At 43.3% G+C, this 14,393-nt stretch overlaps 1 protein-coding gene across 1 annotated transcript in view; it reads left to right on the forward strand.

Annotated features, from left to right (window-relative positions):
• The first annotated feature begins 12,504 nt into the window (after positions 1-12,504).
• SEMA4B (semaphorin 4B) overlaps positions 12,505-14,393 on the forward strand; it is a 161,068-nt gene continuing 159,179 nt past the window's right edge. Inside the window, exons 1-2 of the mRNA XM_075207806.1 lie at positions 12,505-12,658; positions 12,785-12,888. The gene's annotated coding sequence lies outside the window, so the exon portion shown is untranslated. The remainder of the gene's footprint in view (positions 12,659-12,784; positions 12,889-14,393) is intronic.

A 14,393-nucleotide genomic window follows, 5' to 3' on the forward strand; every position in this document is an offset into this window, starting at 1 on the left:
AGTGGTCTGGAAACCACAGGAGTAGAAGTGGTCTGGAAACCACAGGAATCAGCAGCGCTGAATACACGAGGAAACACCTTCAGAGGCTCATGGGGAATGAGACTCCAAGATCAGGCAACGAGGAGAGGACAGCAGGTGCTTTAAATAGGGAGTGTTGCCTGATCAGCCAATTAAGTTAAAGGAACGGGTACTGAAGGTTTTGAAAGGGCTGCGCATGCGCAGACCCTCAGGATGGTGGACGGCCACGGTTCCTAAACACACGGGAAGAAGCACTCACAGTCTGGTGAGTGACAAACACCTTCACTGACCCTGTTGTCCCCAAAATCTTTAGTCAGAGGCATGTGTATGAACCATATGCAGTGAGACTCCCTGTTATGGATCTTGGGGTGGGGATAGACCACTAAAGGCTTTCCAGGGATCTTCCCCAACCACAGACACTCTGCAAATAGTGGAGATCCCAAACAGGAGTGTAATAGATGGCTCTGTGGGTCCTGTAGGGGAATTCGAAACACAGGTATAGTGGAGGGTGTAAGAAAGCAGACAGTAGTAAAATGAAGGAGGCAGAGGACACAAAGTCAGCAAGCAGTGAGGTGACTCATTAAACAAGGTAACGGTGACAGAAGGAAGATGGGCAACTTAGCTGAAGTCATTTCTCATTGGTGTAATGTCTGCGGAGGTGTGGCTTTTGGTGGGAAGTAAAAGAGCCTTTGGAAGAGGTGTAATTTGAAGAGTTGTGAGTTTGAGAAAGGAGTGTGTCCACGGCTAAGACTGTGCCACGCACTCTGGGTCAGAAAGTGATGGATTTTTGGTGTCCACTAAGATTATCCCTGGCAGAAAAGTGGTGCTGGGACTAACCGAACGCCTGGTGTTCAGCAGGGACCCCTGCATGGAAATTTGGGCTTAGCCACAGGAAATCCACAGGTGGCTGCCCTCAGATCTGTCTCTCGGCATGACAAACTTATAATTGCAGGCTGGATTTATTATATACACTGTGACAAAGGGAGTGGTTTGCCTCAGGCATCTGAGAGAAGAGATAGATATTCAGCTGAGAGTCTGCACAGCAAAGCTGCAGACAGAATTATATATTTGCATAACAGTGCACCTAGTTTAAAGATAAACAGGTGGAGGACATATGTGTAACAAAATAATAGTAAAGAGTGTTATTTAACTTAAGTATTTTGTAGTGACTAAGAATGGTCTTTTTCCACATCTAGCAGCAAGCTAACAGGGTGTGTCTGCAGTGAAAGAAATCAAACAGAACACCTGCAGAGAACTGCTATTTTAATTTTTTGTTTGTGCAGGGTGACTGATGTCAGATAGTGGCCGGTGTCTAGTGAGCTGGTCTTTTTTAATCTAGCATTTGGGTCATGAGAAAGTGTGTGGAAAATTAAATTGACAATTACTTTACCATCCTGACAATAAAGAGCAAATACAAAGCAAGAAGTTGTTCAAGTGTACATCACCAGAAGGATGTTCATGCCACAACACATAGCTCACCTCCCAACATGCACGTCCCTGGCAGTGGAACAGGGATTGTGGCCTTGTCTCAATGGGGGCGTGACCATGTCACAATGGGGGCGCGCCCACTCCATTATAGTGCTAAGCTGCTCATTTGCTATCTCCCTTACCCCAACATTCCCACCACGTGGGACAACAGGACAGAGCCCTAAATTCAGAACTGTCCTACTGAAATCGGGACAGTTGGGAGGTGTGACATAGTAACCAGTGATGAGCTTTGATAGATGAGATGCAGTACACAGTATAATGCTGTAATTAATTGGTAAATAACAAATATATGGATGATAGACATGAGACAGATTACTAGGTAGATATGAAAAGGTAAATATATATACGAGATATATAGGAGACAAATGGCAGGCAAGCACTTTGGGTTGATTCCTGATGCCCAGTAACCCCCTCATTCCAAAATCAAGCATTTGGAAACACCCCTTTAGAAATTGTGTGTTTGCCCCTGACTCTGGCAGTGAATAATGCTCTGAGCGCTCTTTAAATACTAGTGCCTTGTTTGAATGTGGTGTGTCGATGACATCAGCTGACTACAACTTCAGCAAAACAATAAGAGTGAAAGAGGCACAGTGCTGCACCTATACATTGGAGCGATAGCGGCATGGCGTTGGCAGTGCCAGATCCTGGTATGTAACACATGGTGGGCCTGATTCATTAAGGCACATAGATGCTGATACGTGGAGTATTTAGCGTACAATCGTTCTGCAGATGCCCAGAAACAAACCACACAACACAATAAGGTCCAATTCACCTTCGGGCGCAAAGGACCTTTACAACAGCCTATAATTTCAGGGCAGAACGAGGAGGGGAAAGCACATAGTCAATGTACAGTAAGGGTGTGCCAAGCTTGGGTGCATGCAGCAGCATCCAATTCAAGTTTGGGCATTTCAAAGGTATGTGTTTTTCTGTCGTATCACTTGCACTGTAAAAACGCATTTTATGTATAGTAGGCATTAATAACATCCTAATAAATGTATTTTATAAAGAAAAAACGTTTTTAATTTTTATTGTATTATTATTAACAGGTGACATTAATTTAATAGTTTTCTTTTTTTTTTCTGTGCGTGTTTCTTTTGGTACTTTATATTTCACATATGTACTAGACGTATCCTGCATTGTATTGTCTGTTAGAGCAGAGCGGCTCTAGTCCTGTATTCATCAGCAGATGTATCTTTACATCGGCTCCTTGTTGAATACGGATGTGAGTATGCCTGATTTATGTGCGTTTTTAAAAAACGCAAAATGGGCCAGATTTCATCAAGGAAAGTAAAGAAAAAAAATAAGTAACTTTTCACCTTGGCAAAACCATGTTGCATTGGAGGGGGAGGTCAATTTAAAATGTGATGGCAGAAGTTGGGGTAAAGCATGTCCTAGATCAACTTTAAATTTCAGTGTACAAATAAAGTTATCAAGTATATGTGTGCTAGATGAAAAAACAGCCAGTATTTATCTTATACGCAAAATAATAAACTAATTTGCACCCCTACATTATTGTAACATGGTTTTGTCCAGGAGAATTTGTTTTGCCTTACTTCCCTTAATGAATCAGACCCAATAAGATTGTTTTCCGTGCCTTAATGAATCAGGCCTGGTATGTCTTATACGTTTGCTCTTTGCTTTAGTATTTTGATGTACTGAGGTACAGTTGTGATAAAATAAACCAGGGATATAATTATTAATAAGATCTATCCTTAAATGGAATTCAGCTCAGAAACTATAGATTATAAAACTGACAATCAGGAGATCTTCTCAAGTATTTGAGTAAAAATGATTTATAATAAAGTCATCATAAAAAATATTCTTCTTTATTTATTTCTCCATAAAAATTCCAGATAATATCTAAAAGGAAGAACACGTTCACATAATTGAGTGATAATTGGCAAACAATGACGGAAGCAAAGGTGTAATATTGGCAGCTAATAAAGAAATGTCAGTGGTATCATGTCAACATCGACATAGATATTATTGTCTTCTTGAGCAAAATCAATCATATATGTGTTACAATAACATTGAATGATTGAATGTATTATTGATTTTCACAAAAGCATATTGAAGTGTCCAGTGATCTGTCATCAAATATTTAAAAGTGGAAAAAAAATGTAAAAACAAAGTTCATTTATTTGTAAATGAGAAAATTGTTATAATAAAATAAGCTTGCAAGAATGTTCACAGATGTCACCCCACAGCTCATACCAAATATCTAAAGGAATTACTCAATAGTGCAACAGTTCCGGTGAGGCATTTTCTGTTGTTGCAAACAAGATAATATATAAATATATATATATATATATATATATATATATATATATATATATATATATATATATATATATATATTGATAGATAGATAGATAGATGGATAGAGATGTACACTATATATAGTATTACATATTACTTATGAATTAATGTAAATTAATTCAATGGTGGCATGGTAAAAAAAAATCTCCATAATTACTCTCTTGATCCAATTAGGAGGGTGGTAGACTGCTGGGATATTCACTGATATTTGTGTACTTTGAAAATTGATCCCCTACAATTCCCATAGTAACATGTTTATTAACTTGGTTATAATATCATTGTCACGACTAGTATAGCGTACCTGCTATCGTTGGCACTACTCGGAAGAAGGCGCGGAGTCTAACGTGCCCCTGGTGTTCACCAGGGACCCCCGCAAGGAGGTATGGGCTTAGCAGCAGGAAACACGCAGGTCGCGGTCCTTCCACGAGTCAGATAGCGAAGCACGGGAGAATTGTCAGACAGGCAGGTTCGGCAACGGTGCGGGCAATGTAGGTACACAAGGAGAATCCGAGCGGGGTGTGAATAAAGCCGGGTCAATAACGTTCTGACAGCGAGGTACAAACGGGAGATCCAAAAGGGGTAGTCAAGGCAATCCGGGTCACAATGGTCACAGGCAAACGGCAATAAACTAGAGGAAAGCAAGGGTCAGGAAACAGATAGACTCAGGAATACTGGAACACTGGAGGACAGGAAAGGACCTGAAACTCTGGCACAGGAGGTGAGGTCAGAGGGCCTTAAATAGTGCTGCTAGCCAATGCCCTCAGCGCTGGTAGTGCTGTCATAGCAGTAGCGCCGTAGCGCTAGTCATACTGTAGCGCCGTAGCGCTTCCTTCAAGCAGCGTCCCGTTGCCTAGCAACGGGGACGCTTCTGGTTCTGAGCTGGCCGGCCGGGCGGAAGGGGAAGTGATGCGTCTGGTTGCTAGGCAACCAGACGTTCTGTGTGGAGGGGCGGGCGGCCGCCGAGCGGCGCCTGACAGTATGCCCTCCTCCTTCTCCCCTTGTTTGGAGGAATCTCTTGAGTAACTGAGGAGCGTGAAGGTCCGGTTTATTCACCCAAGATCTTTCTTCCGGGCCAAATCCCTTCCAGTGCACAAGGAACTGTTGTTGCCCGTAGCGAATGCGGACATCCAGAATCCGGCTGATCTCAAACTCTGTTCCAGAGGAGGTCTGAATAGGAGGAGGTCGAGATGGGGGTACAAAGAACCTGTTAAGCACCAATGGCCGGAGTAGGGACACATGAAAAGTATTATGACATCGTAAAGAAGCCGGTAGTTTTAGTTTCACACACACTGGATTAATAACTTGTGAGATGATGTAAGGACCAATAAAACGTGGAGCCATTTTCATAGATGGTACTTTGAGTTTTAAATCTTTAGTGGAAAGCCATACTTGATCCCCTAACTTCAATAGAGGAGTAGCTCTTCGGTGGCGATCTGCAAAGATCTTATGATGCTGTGATGCCTTTTGCAGAGCTGTTTTGGTTGTGGCCCAAATGCTAGAGAATTCTCGATAAAGTGAGTCCACCGCTGGAACAGAGGAGGAAGAATTGGGAAATGGCTCTGGGATAATAGGATGCATCCCGGTCACAATAAAGAATGGAGAAAACCCGGTAGATTCATGGACATGGTGATTGTGTGAGAATTCTGCCCAGGGAAGGAATTGTGACCATCTGCTTTGATTATCAGCGGTAAAGCAACGGAGAAAAGTCTCTAAATCCTGGTTGATCCGCTCGGTCTGACCATTGGTCTGGGGGTGATATCCCGATGAGAATTTTAACTCCGTACCCAGTTTTTTACAGAAAGTCCTCCAGAACCGGGAGATGAATTGCACTCCCCTGTCAGAGATAATTTCCTTAGGGCAACCATGAAGTCTGAAGATCTCCTTGATAAATGTGTTGGCTAAGTGACTGGCTGAAGGTAGACCTGAAAGAGGAATAAAATGCACCATTTTAGAAAATCGGTCAATGACAACCCAGATGGTATTGAATCCAGAACTGCAGGGAAGGTCAGTAATAAAATCCATGGCTATACTCTCCCAAGGAGCATCAGGCGTGGGTAGGGGCTGGAGCAACCCAGCAGGAACCTTCCTGGAAGTTTTGTGTTGGGCACAAATGGTACATGCTGCAATAAAGTCCCGTATATCAGCGCGTATGGTAGGCCACCAGAACCGACGGCAGAGAAGGAATGTGGTCTTCTTTATGCCGGCGTGACCCGCAATACAGGACGAATGGGCCCAACGCAATACCTTGAGTCGTAATTGTGGTTCCACAAATGATCGTCCTGTGGGCGGAGCATCCTTCACAGTATTGGTAATAGCAATGATGTTCGAAGGGTCAATAATGCAATGAGGAATCGATGGATTCAGGCGGTCTGTATCATCAAAAGAACGAGATAGAGCGTCTGCCCGCCCATTCTTAGCACCTGGACAGAAGGTAAGAATCATGTTAAAGCAAGCAAAGAATGATGCCCAGCGGGCCTGCCGAGGATTCAGACAGCGAGCTTCCCGAATGAATGTCAAATTTCGGTGATCTGTAAAGATGGTAACTGGATATAGGGCTCCCTCTAATAGGTGCCGCCATTCCTCCAAAGCTGCTTTAATAGCGAGAAGCTCCTTGTCTCCGATTCCGTAATTAATCTCGTTGGAAAGAAATCGTCTGGAGAAGAACCCACATGGAGAATGGGTACCTGAAGGTGTCTTTTGGAATAACACGGCTCCAATGCCTATTGACGAGGCGTCTACCTCCACAAAGAAAGGTCGCTGTTGATCCGGTTGAGAGAGAACAGCGGCTGAGGAAAAGGCTTTCTTCAGGGTAGTAAAGGCAGAAACAGCTTCTGGAGACCATATTTTAGGATTGGCAGATCTCCTAGTTAATGCTGTAATTGGAGCAATGATGGAAGAGAAATCTTGGATGAACTGTCGATAATAATTGGCGAATCCAATGAATCTTTGGATACTTTTAAGACCCTGCGGTTGAGGCCAATTCAAGATGGATGACACCTTGGTGGGATCCATCTGTAACCCGGAGCCGGACACAATGAACCCAAGGAAGGACACTTGGAGAACTTCAAAAACACATTTTTCCAATTTGCAATAAAGATGATATTTGCGCAGTCTTCGTAAGACCTCTCTCACTTGTTCTTGATGAGAACTCAAGTCTTTAGAAAACACTAGGATGTCGTCTAGATAAACGACTACGGAGGTGTACAACAGATCTTGAAAGATGTCATTAACGAAATTCTGGAAGATGGCAGGGGCATTGCAAAGACCGAAGGGCATTACCAGGTATTCAAAATGACCATCCCTCGTATTGAAGGCGGTCTTCCACTCGTCACCCTTCTTTATACGAATGAGGTTGTAGGCCCCTCGTAGGTCTAATTTAGTAAACACTTGAGCCCCGCTGATTCTGTCAAATAAATCGGAGATAAGAGGTAACGGGTACCGGTTCTTGATGGTAATACGATTCAGGGGTCTATAGTCAATGCATGGGCGCAGAGACCCATCTTTTTTCTTGACAAAGAAGAATCCAGCCCCAGCAGGAGAGGTAGACTTGCGAATAAAACCACGTTCCAGATTCTCCTTGATATATTGGGACATTGCCAGGGTCTCTGGGCGAGAAAGTGGATACGTTCGCCCCTTGGGTATAGGTTGATCGGGCAGCAAAGTGATGGAACAATCCCAGGGCCGATGGGGAGGTAATAACTCGGCCTCAGTTTTACTGAAAACATCTTGGAAGTCAGTGTATGCAGCTGGAAGGCTAACTTCCGTCACCGTGGACTGAGCAACAACTTGGGAACCAGGAGGCAGAACACTAGGTAGACATCTATGATGACATTCTGTACCCCAACGAGTAACCTGAGCTCGATCCCAATCCATCTGCGGAGAATGTCTTCGTAGCCATGGAAGCCCCAAGATAATGGGATTGATGGATTTTGGCAACACCAACAACTGAATCATTTCGCTATGGAGGGCTCCAACCATTAGCCGAATAGGTGAAGTGATGAAGGAGATGGAGCCACTGCTGACACGGTTCCCATCCACTGCTGTTAATGATAATGATTGAGGCAAGGGGAGGGTGGGAATTTGAAGCCCAGCAATGAGAGTGGCAGAAATGAAGTTCCCGGAGGAGCCGGAGTCCACAAAGGCCGTGGTGGAGAAGGGACCTCTAGGGGTGCTCAGGGTGACTGCCATAAGAAGCTCAGGGGTGTTTTTTGAGTAGGGAGCAACTGTGGATACTCCTAAACCGGCCTCCCTGCTACCGTTTAGGAGGACGGGTTTCCCGGTCTCTTAGGACAGACTTTAAGAACATGTCCGGAATCGCCACAGTAAAGGCAGAGACGCTGCCTGAAGCGCCTCTCTCTTTCTTCTGGGGATAAACGGGACCGTCCTACTTGCATGGGTTCATCCATAGGCAAAACTGGGTTTTGAAATTGAGGAGCCAGACGAGGAACCACCCGCTTAGAGACCGGACGTTCCTGGGTGCGTTCCTGATAACGTAGGTCTACTTTGATACATAGCGCAATTAGAGTATCAAGATCAGAGGGAAGATCCCGAGAAATTAGTTCGTCCTTAATACGGTCGATTAGACCTTGCCAAAAAGTTGCGACCAGCGCCTCGTTGTTCCATTTCAGCTCTGATGCTAAGGTCCGGAACTGGATGGCATATTGCCCAACCGATAAGTTGCCTTGACGCAGGTTCAGCAAGCTGGTGGCAGCAGAGGCTACTCTCCCAGGGTCATCGAAGACTCTCCTGAACGCTTCGATAAAGGAGCCGGTGTTATTAAGAAGAGGGTCTCCATTTTCCCACAAAGGCGAAGCCCAGGCTAGTGCTTGACCACTCAGGAGGGAGATCATAAACGCCACCTTCGTTCGCTCTGAAGGAAATGCTCCTGCATTGCACTCAAACTGGATGGAGCACTGGTTCAAGAAACCCCTGCATTTCTTGGGATCTCCATCGTATTTTTCAGGCGTGGGGATACGCATGCCAGAAGTTGCGGTGGATACCGTAACCACACTAGAGGGCGCCCCTGGAGCGGTGGTAATGGCAGGAGCAGCAGGCAGGGAGCCTTGTAAGGCGTCGAAGCGTGTAGCGATACCTTGAACACATTGTAGGAGGTGTGCTTGGGCTGCTTCTTGCTGTTCTACTCGCTGAGCCAAATGAATGAGAAGGTCCCGGGCTGAGGGTTCCCCCGTTCCTTCGGTAGTCATCGCCAGAGTTTACTGTCACGACTAGTATAGCGTACCTGCTATCGTTGGCACTACTCGGAAGAAGGCGCGGAGTCTAACGTGCCCCTGGTGTTCACCAGGGACCCCCGCAAGGAGGTATGGGCTTAGCAGCAGGAAACACGCAGGTCGCGGTCCTTCCACGAGTCAGATAGCGAAGTACGGGAGAATTGTCAGACAGGCAGGTTCGGCAACGGTGCGGGCAATGTAGGTACACAAGGAGAATCCGAGCGGGGTGTGAATAAAGCCGGGTCAATAACGTTCTGACAGCGAGGTACAAACGGGAGATCCAAAAGGGGTAGTCAAGGCAATCCGGGTCACAATGGTCACAGGCAAACGGCAATAAACTAGAGGAAAGCAAGGGTCAGGAAACAGATAGACTCAGGAATACTGGAACGCTGGAGGACAGGAAAGGACCTGAAACTCTGGCACAGGAGGTGAGGTCAGAGGGCCTTAAATAGTGCTGCTAGCCAATGCCCTCAGCGCTGGTAGTGCTGTCATAGCAGTAGCGCCGTAGCGCTAGTCATACTGTAGCGCCGTAGCGCTTCCTTCAAGCAGCGTCCCGTTGCCTAGCAACGGGGACGCTTCTGGTTCTGAGCTGGCCGGCCGGGCGGAAGGAGAAGTGATGCGTCTGGTTGCTAGGCAACCAGACGTTCTGTGTGGAGGGGCGGGCGGCCGCCGAGCGGCGCCTGACAATCATTTGTTTGTCTTATACGTTCCACATCAAATTATGAACTTCTAAAACCAAGAAAATAATTATAGTGAGATTAAATCCAATGTGCAGATTGTACTGTGTAGTTGGTCAGTATTGAAAATCAAGGACATTACCAGAGACAGAAGTTTCTATGGATAACTCTTCCCTCCCAGGAGTATTTTATACCAGTGGTAAGGATGAAACAATATTCACATGATTAATCTCTCTCATTTAGGTCACTAGAATGATGCTTCATGTAAAGGATGAATCTGGTATGTTTTGGGTGTATTTACCACTATGTCCTGCTGCACAAGTGCGTTGTCCTCATTGCGGAATTATCCCTATTATCACCCACTGAGTTTATATCCTGAATAGAGCTATGTAGTAGTGACTGAATAGAACATTGAGATGTTTCCCTAGACCCTTCTTTAGACCACCCCATTACCAACATTACATTTTCCAAGTATGGCTCCTAGATAATCTTCAAAGGGAACGTGATTGTGTCAATGGGACAGGGATCCCTTATCGCACAAAAGCTTGGGTACTTGATCGATCAAATATAGATAGTTAATAGATATTGCTTTGCCATTCATGTGAGGATGGGTAGATATCTGGATTTCTTCCAAACGTAAATTATATCCAAATATGGCCTACCGTGCGCGGGAAGTGAATTATACAGACAGGCCTTGTGAATATCAACAGATCTTTCGCTCACCTTCCCTTCCTATTTTTGACAAATGAACAGAGGAAAGACAGATGCTCATGTAGAGAGCAAGGAGGCTGCTTTAAGATATTAGTAGCCCTATGGCAAAATTCCCATTGCAAAATATGAGGGGAACTTGCATTTAAAATGTAGTGAGTTAGAGCAAAAACGTTTCCCACTGGCACAAGTAAGACTGTTTGAGGCGTTATTATATTCTTCAAATGTTATTTCTTTTAGGGCTCAGGATGGTTTTGGAGGTTGAGCCTGGTTTATGGTGGAGTTTGGGTTAGGTATTGTGCTAGGTCTAGCATTAACACTTGATACAGATTCAGGTGTTGGACTTTGGCTATTGCTAGGGCAATGTATAAAATTGATTATAGTATTTATTTTTTAACTTGAAATATGTAACCTTACATTTAAACTAAATACGGAGTCTATCCCTTTTACAGCAAGGGACCAACTCTTCCTACAACCCCAGGGAGTTGAGATAGAAACTCCAGAAGTTCTCCACTCTAGTACTAATAAGTGTAATGGTGGGGCCCTGTCCAGGTGGGCCCAGAGCTATTGCTCCTTTATTAAAACAGCCTAGCCTGCTACTGACAAGCTGGGTTATTGTCCCCCCACCCCCGTGTCCCTATGTCTCATTATGCTGATTGCACACAGGCATTGTGATGGACGCCAATGACACCTCATCATCATCTCAATCTTGTTTGATATCCAATGGCTAACAAGAACCTGCCCTTGCGATTGTACGGTGTCAATAGAGGACACACCATTGACCCAATGGGTTTACTTGTGGGGAACACTATTAAATGAAGCAGACAGCATTGAAAATGCAGTACCACATCTCAAATACCCCCATCCGTAATGTTAGTGGTTACAGGTCATTGGAACCAATGTGTTCCTTTCCCATTGTTGTTTACATGCTTTTATTAATCAGTAAAAATGCTAGGAAAAGCATATTTATTTTTTAAAATTTCTGTTTTATTGAAGCAGAAAATACACACAGACTAATACTGTCCAACAGTTAGATAAAAAGAAAAGTAATCAAATAAAAACATAGCCGTGCAGTTCACATATCAAACACATAAAACGATGCAGAATAATGTAGAATAAACCCCATGTGTGGTCAGCGGTAGGCATAGTATGAGTCGGGTAGCAAAACAGTTCACACATAAATGAAATATTGGGCATTAAACACAGGAGCCCAATATTATACTAAGGAGGGTGACCACATAATGTAGAAAAGTCCCAAACAAAGATCTACGAGACAAAAACTGCTAACTCATTAGAGAATGGAGAAAGGAACTTCTTGGCACTAGAGAAATGTCTGCAAATATAGGTATATAATCTTGGGGAGAGTGCAGAGTGATAATCAGTACTGAACCAGTAAATAAAATCACCTACTTTAATATAAAAAAATTGACAACCTAAGTTATATAATAAACACATAAAGTACTGACCAGAACAGTCTAATTTCACATCAGTCCCTGCCCCAGTGGAGCTTACCATCTATGTTCCCTATCACATGAACACACACACACTAGAGTAGATTTTTTGTCAGAAGCCAATTAACCTATCCGTATATCTTGGACCATTTTATGTAGCCTCCTTGCAATGGGAGCTTGTTCCAAAATGTTGGCCCAGGAGCCAAGGGTTTTCAGGCACCTCAGGTAGCAACGCTACATACGTAATTATGTATGAAAATGTGGTATGAGATACATTATACTGCAGTACCTGAACATTCAGTGTAGCCAATACTGGGTTTTGTGCTGATGAAATAAATCCCTGCAGCATTATTCCTCCCTCCACATCTAGCTTAACTTGCACCCCTGATATGTGTGCTTTATATATGCTGAAGCAGCCTATTTTATATAACCATGGCAAGGAAAGGGTGTTCCATGCTTCAGCATCCCAAAGGAGCATCAATAAAATGCATGCTACATAGATTCACTGAGAGACAATCCCTTGTCCCCTCCCCCTGCCTCTCCACATCCCTCCTTCACCATTAGACTGGTAGTTTAACACGAGCCTTCCTTAGTGTAATGTGTTTCACTAGCAGCCAAGCCCATTTTCTCTTGTCTCTTAATCATATTGTCTCTCACCTGCTGGGGAGGTTTCATCTTCAGAGCACGTTGTCTGATCATACCATTACTATTCTTCTTCAACTTACCTGGAATTACCAAATCAACTATTGCTTCAAGCAGCATGTGACTGGTAAGAAAATGTATCCTTGTACCTTTAAATGCATTTCTCTCATGTCTAGGTGTCTTCTTTACCTATTTCTAGCCTCTCTTTTTAGTGAAGCTCCCATGTAGAGGTTGTTTTTTTTTTCATTTGCAGATAGGGCTTCCCTTTCAGATGCACAGAAGGTTGCAGTAAGTGTATGAACACATGACAAGCGTGGAACATGCCAAGAGATCAGGTTCTACCTTAACAGAGGATTGGTAAGTCATCAGCTCCTGTTATCACTTTTAATACATTTGAATAAACTATGTAATATATTTGTTATATAACTGTAGATTTATGATGAAAAAATAACTATTAAAGGTGCATTGTGTATCACAGTTGTGCTTAATCATTTAACTGTTTGAACACCCTGAAGTATCTTTAACATATTACAGTCCAGTCACCAAAAGGGTTAAGTTGTCTTTTCTTTTTTTAAAGAACAAAAATAATATCAGATGAATGCAGCATACATTATATAATAAATAGAGGTATTTGGGATTCCCCAGGTTCCATTAAGAATATGTTGTATAGTCTATTCCAGGAACTGGTATCCTATGGTACTCCAGGGGTGGCTGAAATACACCTCCCACAATGAAAGTGGAATCCCACAGATTTGTAATATATTTGAATGGTTACTACAAATTATTAGATATACCACATAGTTTTAATTGTAATTATATCGTTAGTTACAATATTATGACTCGTTACACATTTATTAGACTATGTGAGTTTTTTTCTTTTATTTTTTGCATTCAGACATTTGTAATTATACATCTTAGCAGTACTTGGCTGTTTTCATTTCAGTTCCCAAGTAGTCCATTGTAACTTCCCAGAATATAACTCTTTATTAACCAATGTGGTGACTGAGCAATCAGATCACGTATACAGGATTTCCTAGTGGAGACCGGGAGAATCTCCTTTAATATTAAAGCACGAAGAGCTAAATGAATTAATGACCACTTTTTATATCATGACCTAATTTTACTGCAACAGATACAATAAATTAAGCCATATAAAAATGGTAGTATTATAAATATAATACTGTTATATCCACTGTATTTTCCACTGATGCTATAAGTAAGTGTTAAGGAAGGTAATTCCAGTGTTTCCCGCTGCCGTTCCCCAGTAGTTCTTGTGCTGTTCTCTATGTCAGGTGCGGTAACCATGGTGAGAGCTTGAACAAAAACCAGAAGAAGGGAGGGTGGGGTATTGGATTCCAGAAGTCCTTTAAAAACATAGGCTGCTATTTCTACAAGCATCATGCTGACATGACTACTCTCAGCTCACCCTAACCCTGACCCTGTAACCGATCCCCTACTGTGAGCTAAAGAGGAATTATTATTGTCTGCATTTTTTTTCCCAAGGCATTTTCTGCCACATAATACAGTATGTGAAAGATCTGAATAACATGCTATGTTCAGTTTTACAGACTGCACATTGTTTTTCTCCTCAGTATTTTATTCGCACACGCCACTTTGACGTAAATTGCTGTGTTCCTACAACCAGGAGTGCCAGGGCTCTGGAACTAGCATTCCATTTAAATAGGTGACCTTCCATTATTGTAACAACCCAGGGTTCATCTGCAAACTTCACTAGATATATTGCATTCTAAAGTGAAAAAGGGATCTATATTTTCTTCCACCTCTGTCCTGGTCCTGAAACACCCTAAGGGCTAGATTTACTAAACTGCGGGTTTAAAAAAGGTGGAGATGTTGCCTACAGC

Source organism: Mixophyes fleayi, chromosome 4 (assembly GCF_038048845.1).
Source record: "Mixophyes fleayi isolate aMixFle1 chromosome 4, aMixFle1.hap1, whole genome shotgun sequence".
Lineage (NCBI taxonomy): Eukaryota > Metazoa > Chordata > Amphibia > Anura > Limnodynastidae > Mixophyes > Mixophyes fleayi.